This window comes from Colobus angolensis, unplaced genomic scaffold, assembly GCF_000951035.1.
Source record: "Colobus angolensis palliatus isolate OR3802 unplaced genomic scaffold, Cang.pa_1.0 Scaffold59, whole genome shotgun sequence".
NCBI lineage: Eukaryota > Metazoa > Chordata > Mammalia > Primates > Cercopithecidae > Colobus > Colobus angolensis.
This window is the reverse complement of record NW_012119487.1, coordinates 10,920,314-10,929,121: the sequence shown is the minus strand read 5'-3', so window position 1 is coordinate 10,929,121 and position 8,808 is coordinate 10,920,314. Positions and strand designations below refer to the sequence as shown.

The window sequence follows — 8,808 nt, the reverse complement described above, 5'->3', positions numbered from 1 at the left end:
CAGGAGCTCGCAGGCCAGCAGGGCAAGTCGGGCGGCGGGTCGCCCGTCCGTGGGCAGGTCGGGGGTTCTGCGTTCTGGCTGCGGGGCGGGGGGAGGCCTGGAGAGGGGGGCGCCCCTGCTGCCCCCGGCACAGCGCTGTGCTGACGGTGGAGCTTCCCGCTCTCGCTGGGCCCCCGCACGCCACATCGGCACCGCGGGGAGCCGGCCCGGGAGCCCCCTTCGCGTCTCCCGAGGGCTGAGGGAGGGTGACTGGCTGGTGGCCAGACTGGAGTTTCTCCTTTGGTGTTCTCGCCTAGCTCAGCCCGCCTTCGGGAGGGTCCCCAGCGGAGGCCTGGGGGCAGCTCTGGACCCTCGTCTGCAGGTGAAGCCTGCGCCTCACTCTGGGGTGTGGTTGGCGGGGTCCGCTGGCCGGGACCCTCCAGCCCGCAGCGTGCGCAGCCTGCAGAGCTCTGAGAAAAGTCAGTTCGGGCTCAAAACCTCTGGACCCCCTGGCCAGGGGCAGCTGGCGATTCCCACTCCCTCCCTCCCCAGCCCCGACTACGCGCAACTGGGTTGGAAGAGAACGGCCCTGTGATCACAGGGACATTAGTGGACACACGGATACACGTTTCATAAGCCCAACCTGTTGGTAGCAACGAAGCCCAAACTTAGGCTCTCAAATGAGCCTGGAAGTGAGGGGAGCGTGCCAGGCCGAGACGGAGCCAGCGGGGTGCGTGGGCAGCCACCCTTCCAGAGGGCCGCGGAGCCACTGGCCCTGGCGTTGTCCACGTGTGGTTGTAGGCCGTGGACGCTGGACGTCTCCATTTCCTTCCGTCGTCTACGTCCCTCACGCGTGGAAGGAAACGGTCGGATCGCAGAAGTTCTTGTTTGCACAGCTTTCGTCCCACGCACATCACGGGAAGTTTGGTAGCCTGGCTGTGCTGGAGTGATGCTCAGGTTGACGTTTTGCGTGCCGTTTGTGTGATACTTTCCACCTCCTGGTGCTCATCACTACCAGGTTTCCTGTGGGATTGCAGTGTCGGCTTCAACTCGGTCTCTCTCTCTCTCTTTCCTTAAAGCAATTATTTTTATTTTATGTATTTTTGAGACGGAGTCTCGCTCTGTTGCCCACGCTGGAGTGCAGTGGCACCATTTCGGCCCACTGCAACCTCTGTCTCCTGGGTTCAAGCAATTCTCCTGCCTCAGCCTTCCAAGTAGCTGGGATTACAGGCATGCACCACCACGCCTGGCTAATTTTTAAAAATATTTTTAGTAGAGATGGGGTTTCACCATGTTGGCCAGGCTGGTCTTGAACTTCCGACCTCAGGGCCTCCCGAAGTGCTGGGATTACAGGCGTGAGCCACTGTGCCCGGCTTAAATTTTTTTTTTTTTTTTTTTTTTGAGACGGAGTCTCGCTCTGTCGCCCAGGCTGGAGTGCAGTGGCCGGATCTCAGCTCACTGCAAGCTCCGCCTCCCGGGTTCCCGCCATTCTCCTGCCTCAGCCTCCGGAGTAGCTGGGACTACAGGCGCCCGCCACCTCGCCCGGCTAGTTTTTTGTATTTTTTAGTAGAGACGGGGTTTCACCGTGTTAGCCAGGATGGTCTCGATCTCCTGACCTCGTGATCCGCCCGTCTCAGCCTCCCAAAGTGCTGGGATTACAGGCTTGAGCCACCGCGCCCGGCCGCAATTATTTTAAAATGTAGTTCTTCCCAGGTTGCTTTTCCCTCCACAGTATTAAACAGTCGTTCTAAATGTTGGTGCTGTCACTTAGCAAACGATGAAGTAGAGATAAAGCGAAGCTGTGAGGCTCTAATAGGCCTTCCACAGGGGAACCCAAGATACAGCGGAAAGTCCCAGCGGTGTTGCCTCCTGAGCACAGCTTCATAAAACCAGCTCAGACTCTTTCAAACGAGCTGAGGCTCCTTTGATCTCTGCAGGGATTCTCTGTTCAATTCTGAAGGAACCACTTTTAAGCCACTGGGTCAAGTAGATATTTTAAGCCTGGTGCCCAGCATTGAACATTTCTCCTTGACATATGCATGTTCTTCTATCTTGTGAGTATATTTAGGGTAGAATCAGTGTCTTTCTGCTGTATCAAGGAACCAGTTTCCCATCTTCCAGGATCTTCCAGGGACATGGTTTTCTGGCTGAGCTGGCCCAGGGCAAGCAGGCAGTCATCCTGCATTTATCTCCTTCTAGAAAGTTCTGGATTTTACTGGGACCGTGCGCTCCTCCCTGTTCCTCAGAATCCCAGGGTTTTTCCAAGTTGCCATAGGGGCTCTCCAAATAGTTCACTTGATACTGAATTTTACAATGTTTGTAGCTATTGAACACTTGTTAAACACATAATCAAATGTATTCTGTGGAAACTCCCTATGTTAAAAGACATTGAACTGAGGCAGGCTTAGGCAGATAGTCTCAGCAGACGTAGTAAAAATGTACAGATCAGGAGAACACAGAAACGCCTACTCTTTCGGGGAAGCTTCGAAGCTAGACCTGGAGAGGCCGGCTGCCAGCGACAGGCCTCTGCATTCAGCCTGATTTTGCGTCCGTCCTGGGGCTGGCTCCTTCCCCCCGTGGGCCGGGGTGTTTCCATGTGCTGCCACTGAGGTGTGTAGGTGCTGGGGGTGTGCAGGTGCTAGGGGTGTGCTTACTGCATACAGACGTGCGTACCACGGGCATCCTGGGGTGTCTGCCATGCCCTGCTGTGCTGTGGGAGCCGGAGTGTCGTGTTAGCGGAAAGCGGCATTTTCACAGGGCTCGGAGTTGAAAACACACCTGTCATCCTGACGTGTGGACTCCAGTCCCTAGTGCAATTACTGTGTTGAACAGATGCTGAAGTAGCACTTGCCCGGTGCCGACCTTCTGGTGACAACGTCACTGCCCCCGGTGGACAGCGAGGGAGCAGGGTCAGCCTCCGGCCTGGCTGTGCAGCGAGTGTCCGTGGGCCCTGGAGTTCAGCCCTGCCCTTCATTCACGTCGCTGTGCAGCCTGCGTATCCTGGACACCCGGTTCACATCTGGGCAGTGGCGTTCTTGGGCCGTGACGGCACCTGGGAGGACCAAGGCCACCCGAGGTGATGGGGGACACGTGACACTGAGCATCCCCTCAGCCCAGATGCCACTCCCAGGAACGGCCAAAATCCGGATGAGTAAAAGCTCATGTGACAGGAGTTTCCGGCCTAAGCAGCGGGACCTGGGTGCTGTGTTCTTGGTGTGTAGGGGCAGTGCTGGCCGCCCATGGGTGCTCGTGCCTCCTGCACTCAGGCCTGCTGCCGTCTGTGTATGCAATGAGGAAACTGAACCAAGAGCCGGCACCATGCCCAGGGTCACTGGGACAAAGGGCAGAGCAGCCTAGCCAGAAGCCCTCACTGTTTTATGCCAGGGACCCCCAGGGTCACACACCAGCGTTGTGGCCCAGTGTTCCCCGCGGAAGATTGAGGCCTGCACTGGTCAACCCTGCAGTGCAAGGGCATGTGTGGCAAACAGCTGGTTTGGAGGCTTGTCAACCAGGCCGGCTCCTTGATGCTTTGAAATCCCTCTCCCAGGGGGCCTGGGCAGGTCGGTCCATGGGTGGCCACAGGCAGCTGGGGCTGGACTCCTGGAATTTCCGGCAGCCCTGCGTCTGTTACAGCGCCCGTGGGTAGAGCTGGATCCCTGACAAGGCCGGGGAAGGACAGCCTCGCAGGTGCTACTGAAGACACCCTAGGCTAGAGCTGCCCACCCCGGCTAGGCTCTCCTGGACTGAACTCATGTTAGTTTGCTATTTTTGAGAATCACATAGAATATGTACACAATGCATTTTAACTGCCTCAGAATTCAGGTGTTTTCTGGAAACAGTGTAATTACAGTTGGTCAGAATTGGGTTGATAGCTGTTCACTGCAGAGAACTTTCCGGAAGCTTGTGACAGGTGGAAGTAGTGGGGCTCAGAGTTGGTGGACCACACCTTAGCTATGTGGCCTTAGCCAAGACACTCATCAAGACTTGCCTGTCACTGATGAGGTGAGACTGACCACTGGGCCATCCTGAGGCTGACATGAGATTCCCCGCCTGTGCACACTTCCCAGAAGGTGGACGGAGGACACGCTGGCTCGGGAGATGGCTTGCAGGCAGCCACGGAGTCTCTCTGTGTATCTGAACGTTGGAAAGGACCTTTCTTTTGAAGCTCAAACATTTATGAGATACTGTTACAATTTGGAAGGGATTTGTGGGTGAAATGTGACATGGAGACTGGGTAATGTTGGTGTTTGCAGACTGACTTTGTGACTGGCACTTTTCATGGCTGTCATGGCTTCAGCACAGAGACCCTCCTGAGGGATTTGGTCTGTCGGTTCACGTGTTTGTTGGGTCCGAGTCCTGGACAGGCCCAGGAGGGAACCGCCCTGGCCGGGGCCAAACGCTTGGCGCGTGCACAGGGCACGAGTGCTGGGGGCCTCGGGACACACGCTCCCTGCTGCCTCTGGGGCAGATGTCCACCTGCACTGCTTGCAACGAGAGGCTGGGGCCCCAGCAGACGAGCCGTGGTGCCTGAACTGCTCCCGCTGTGTCCCCGCCACGTGAGGCATCCCTTCCTGACCACGGTCCTGAGACCACCTGACCTCTGCCTTCCCGGGGTTGAACTGTGCTTGTTCTCTCCATGGTTGCCGATGCCCTTCCGGTCTTCAGACTTAGCCCTCATCACTCGTGGACTCCTGACCCCATCCAGGACTGACCACTGGAGCCCTGCTCTCTGCTTCCTTTGTGGCTGATATTGTCCCCTTTCCAATGTCGTTGTGCCCATCTACCCTCTGGCTCCTTCCAGTCAGGGAGAGGGCTTTCTTTATACCTCTATCCCTTGTCTTCTAGGGGCATCTCCTGCTCAGTGAAATGTGCCTGACCTGTAACAGGTGGTCTCTACCAGGGCTTAGTGTCAACATGGGACACTTTTCCAGCCATCACCCCTTCCTCCCCCTCCACCCACCTCCAGCCCTGAGGTGTGGCCCAGCAGGAGAGAGACTGCCGCAGCCCTCCCTTGGTTGCGTTCATACTTCCTGGGCTGCTCGTGTCTCCCTGTTTGCTGGAGGATTCTCTTTTTGCTGGAGTGTATCCCCAAGCAGCTTTTTCAGAAAGGAAAAGGACCAACTTTCCTGGATCTGTAATTCTCCATCAAAGCCACTTTCCCTCAGAGCTTTGCAGCATCGAGGAGGCATCTTCAAGCATCTGACTCTTCTCCCTGGAAGCTTGTAGAGTCTCAGTGCCTTGCCCTCCTGCTCTCCACCTTTGCTCTCTGTTCTGGTTATTTACTGAGGACTCTCTGAGGCTCTTTTTCTATCTTGTAGTGGCCTCGGTGAGCTCTTCAGCCTCAAGGCTCGTCCTTGGCTCTGGAAGAGGCTCTTCTGGCCTCACCCCAATCTGCCCACGTGCTTCAAACACCGCACGCCCCGACTAGGTTCCAAACAGGGCGGGTGGGGCCACTCTCCTGTCTAGCTTCCTAGCATGGGCTAGAACCTGGAAAAGTCTCTCCATGAAGCTGAATGGAGAAGAACATGGGTTCCCCAAGGCCCTAGGAGCCAAGCACCACACAGAACCCACCGCTCGACTATGATCCCGAGTAACGTGGACCGCCTGGGCTGCAGAAGGAACACCCAACGCTGGCGGGAACAGAGGGGTTTTTCTTGCTCGTCTTTCCAGTTCCACATTGTCACGTTGGAGTCCTCGGGTGAGATTTGTGTTGAAAATCCAACCTCTAGGGGATGTCCACACTCGTGTTGTCCTTTAGGCGTGGAGGCACGCGTGCTGCGTTGTGGCGTCTGTTCTCTGCGCCCGCTCACTGCCCTTCTTTCTTTTCCACGTGGGGCAGTTTTATCACTTCTCCCCTGCAGCTGCTCCAGCGAGGTGGGGCCACGGTGCCATCAGTAGCGTGTCTCTGAGTCTCGCCGCAGCCCTTGTAGCTTGTCATCCTCCTCAGATGACACCCAAGGCAGAGTTGACATGGCAGGCAGAATCGTTTGCACCCATATTTGCTAAACTCTCAGCTGTTCTTCAGAAAATCTGAGGAGAAAATTAAACCAAAAAGAATACTTGAAACCCTGCTCAGTTTGTTTTGTTCTGAGCTTTCAGTGGCTCTGAGAGCTCATGGGAAATGAGTTCTTTTTCTTTTCTCCAGGCCACTTGAATTCTAATGAAATGCACCACTTGCTTTTACAAGGTCTTCTGTAAAAATACTTCTTTGTTTAAAAAGCAAACAGCACTGCCCGACCTCAGAGCTCTGCAGCACATACCTTTAAAGACAAAATACTTGAGGTCACCGTGCCAAGGCCCAGAATTTAACCATGGCCAGTAAGAACCATCGAGAATGGCATTTCTGCATTTCTGGGATGACTGTTTTTTTGTTTTTTTTTTTTTTTTTCTTGAGACGGAGTCTTGCTCTGTCGCCCGGGCTGGAGTGCAGTGGCCGGATCTCAGCTCACTGCAAGCTCCGCCTCCCGGGTTCACGCCATTCTCCTGCCTCAGCCTCCCAAGTGGCTTGGATTACAGGCGCCCGCCACCTCGCCCGGCTAGTTTTTTTGTATTTTTTAGTAGAGACGGGGTTTCACCGTGTTCGCCAGGATGGTCTCGATCTCCTGACCTTGTGATCCGCCCGTCTCGGCCTCCCAAAGTGCTGGGATTACAGGCTTGAGCCACCGCGCCCGGCCGACTGTTTTAATCTTACAACAATTTATCCAAAAGGAGAAAAGAGAAAGCTGATTTTTTTTTTTTCTGATTCTTTTTTTTTTTTTTTTTTTTTTTTTTTTTTTTTTTTTTTTTTTAGAGACAGTTTCACTTTTTCGCCCAGGCTGGAATGCAGTGGTGTGATCTCCTCTCACTACAACCTCCTCCTTCCGGTTTCAAGCGATTCTCCTGCCTCAGCCTCCTGAGTAGCTGGGGCTACAGGCTCAGGCTGCCACACGTGGCAATTTGTTTCTGATTCTGACGCAAAGTATTTGCTGGCCATGCCTGCTGTTGGCTGCTTGGGAGACAGGGTTGCAGCTCCCAGGTCAGGCTCAGGGTCCCTGTGAGACCTGGTCGCATGGCTGTCTGTTGCCTCCTGTGTGGGGCAGTGACGGGGCCTTCCGAAGCTTGACTGGTTGGTTAGTTTTGCTTTGAGAGCCTGTGATGTTTCAAAATTTTTGCTGCTGCTTTTTATGTAGCTGTTTTTATAATGTGAGTAGAGGTTGAAATAATTTTTTTCCCTGAAATCTCAGTTAAGTCTGTCTTCCTTTTTCCTGATAAGCAGGAAGTACCCTATGCTTCTTGCCTTAGAATTACTGATTTAGGCTATTGCTTTGGTGAGGCCACATCTTGTTTTCCTCTGTGGCCCTGGAGTTTGCACTGTGGTGAGGGGCAGAGCACATCCATCCTTCAGCAGCGCTGATTAGGTCCCTGTGGGAAAGGGCCCCTCCTAGCGCTGATGAGGGTTGGGCCCTGGAGTGTGCAGTGGCTGAACAGTCACCACCTGTGTTTCTCCCACCTGCAGACATGCCAGGATACACGCACATCCCTGAACGTGCGCACATACATGTATACATGTGCACACGTGTACAGACACATGCACACACCCCTGCGCACACATGTACACACGGGCATGTCATACCCACATGCACACACACTGACCTGAGCTCCTGTGGAAGCTGCTGGTGCGGTCCCTGCACATGTGGCCGCTGGGGCTGAGGGTCCCTGCGCATGTGGCTGCTGGGGCTGAGGGTCCCTGCGCATGTGGCTGCTGGGGCTGAGGGCCTGCTGTAAGGTGTCCTCTATGTTGCTAGGAGGTCAGCGCTCACAACTCAGGTCCCTTCCACCTGGAGGTGGAGGCAGGAGGGGTGTGGGGAGTCTTCTGCTGCAGCCCTGTTTCCCACCCTGCGTCACACCCCATGTCCACTCTGTGTCCACCATGTGTCCAGCCCTGTGTCCAGTCTGTGTCCTACCGTGGGTCCCGCCCCCTGTCCGCCCCGTGTTTACCCTGTGTCCATCCTGTGTCCTGCCCCGTGTCCGCCTGTGTCCATTCTCTTCCTCCTCACTTGGAGCTGCCCCCCACTCACCTGCCATCCCCAGCCCCTTTAGAGGTCACCAACACTGGCCCTTTTGTCGCCCAGGACCCTGCGGTGCTCTGCCTGTGGCCCAGCTCCCACTGCCCTGGAGGGAAGCTGCTCACAGCCCTTCATGCTGGGCACTGAGTGGTACAGAGTCTTCAAGAAACCTTTACTTTTTAAAATTTTTTTATTAAAAATAAAACTATTAGCTAAAACTGCAGCCTCTGTGGCTTTTCCACCCATGCCTTTTCCCAGAAAGTTTTGTCCTGGCGTCTCCTCCCTCCCTCCCTGTCTATGACAGTCTCCCAGACTTTCCTGTGTTTTCCGACCTTGGCAGTGTCCAGTAGGCCTGTCATGGTGTCTGTAGAGCGTCCCTCACGTTGGGTCCGTCTGGTGTTCTCTCGCTATTAGACTGGGTGATGGGTTTTGGGAAGACGCCCACAGAGGTGCGGGGCCCTTTCCGTCCCACCGTATCACAATCCCGACATCCGCACGGCTTTCTGATCACCTGGCCAAGGTGTGTCCACCAGGTGTCCCCTCTGTCGGGTCCCGGCTTTCCTGCCTGCTCTGTCCTCTGGAAGCCACTCACTGCCCCCGCCTCCCGGAGGGAGTGTCTGCAGACATTATGTGGAATTCCTCTGTGAGGAAGATCTTGTTACTTACTTGTTTGTGGTCACTGATTTTGTCACTGTGGACCTACGCCCATTTATTTTCCCTCTGGGTTGTTATCCAGTGTTTTCACTGTGAGTCTGTGTCCGGGTTGTGGTGCGGTGTTGTCACC

The 8,808-nt window shown here is 55.1% G+C and overlaps 1 protein-coding gene across 1 annotated transcript in view; it reads left to right on the top strand.

Annotated features, from left to right (window-relative positions):
- The window catches only part of LMF1 (lipase maturation factor 1), a 110,769-nt gene that overhangs the window by 554 nt on the left and 101,407 nt on the right, over positions 1-8,808 (top strand). The window lies entirely within an intron of this gene.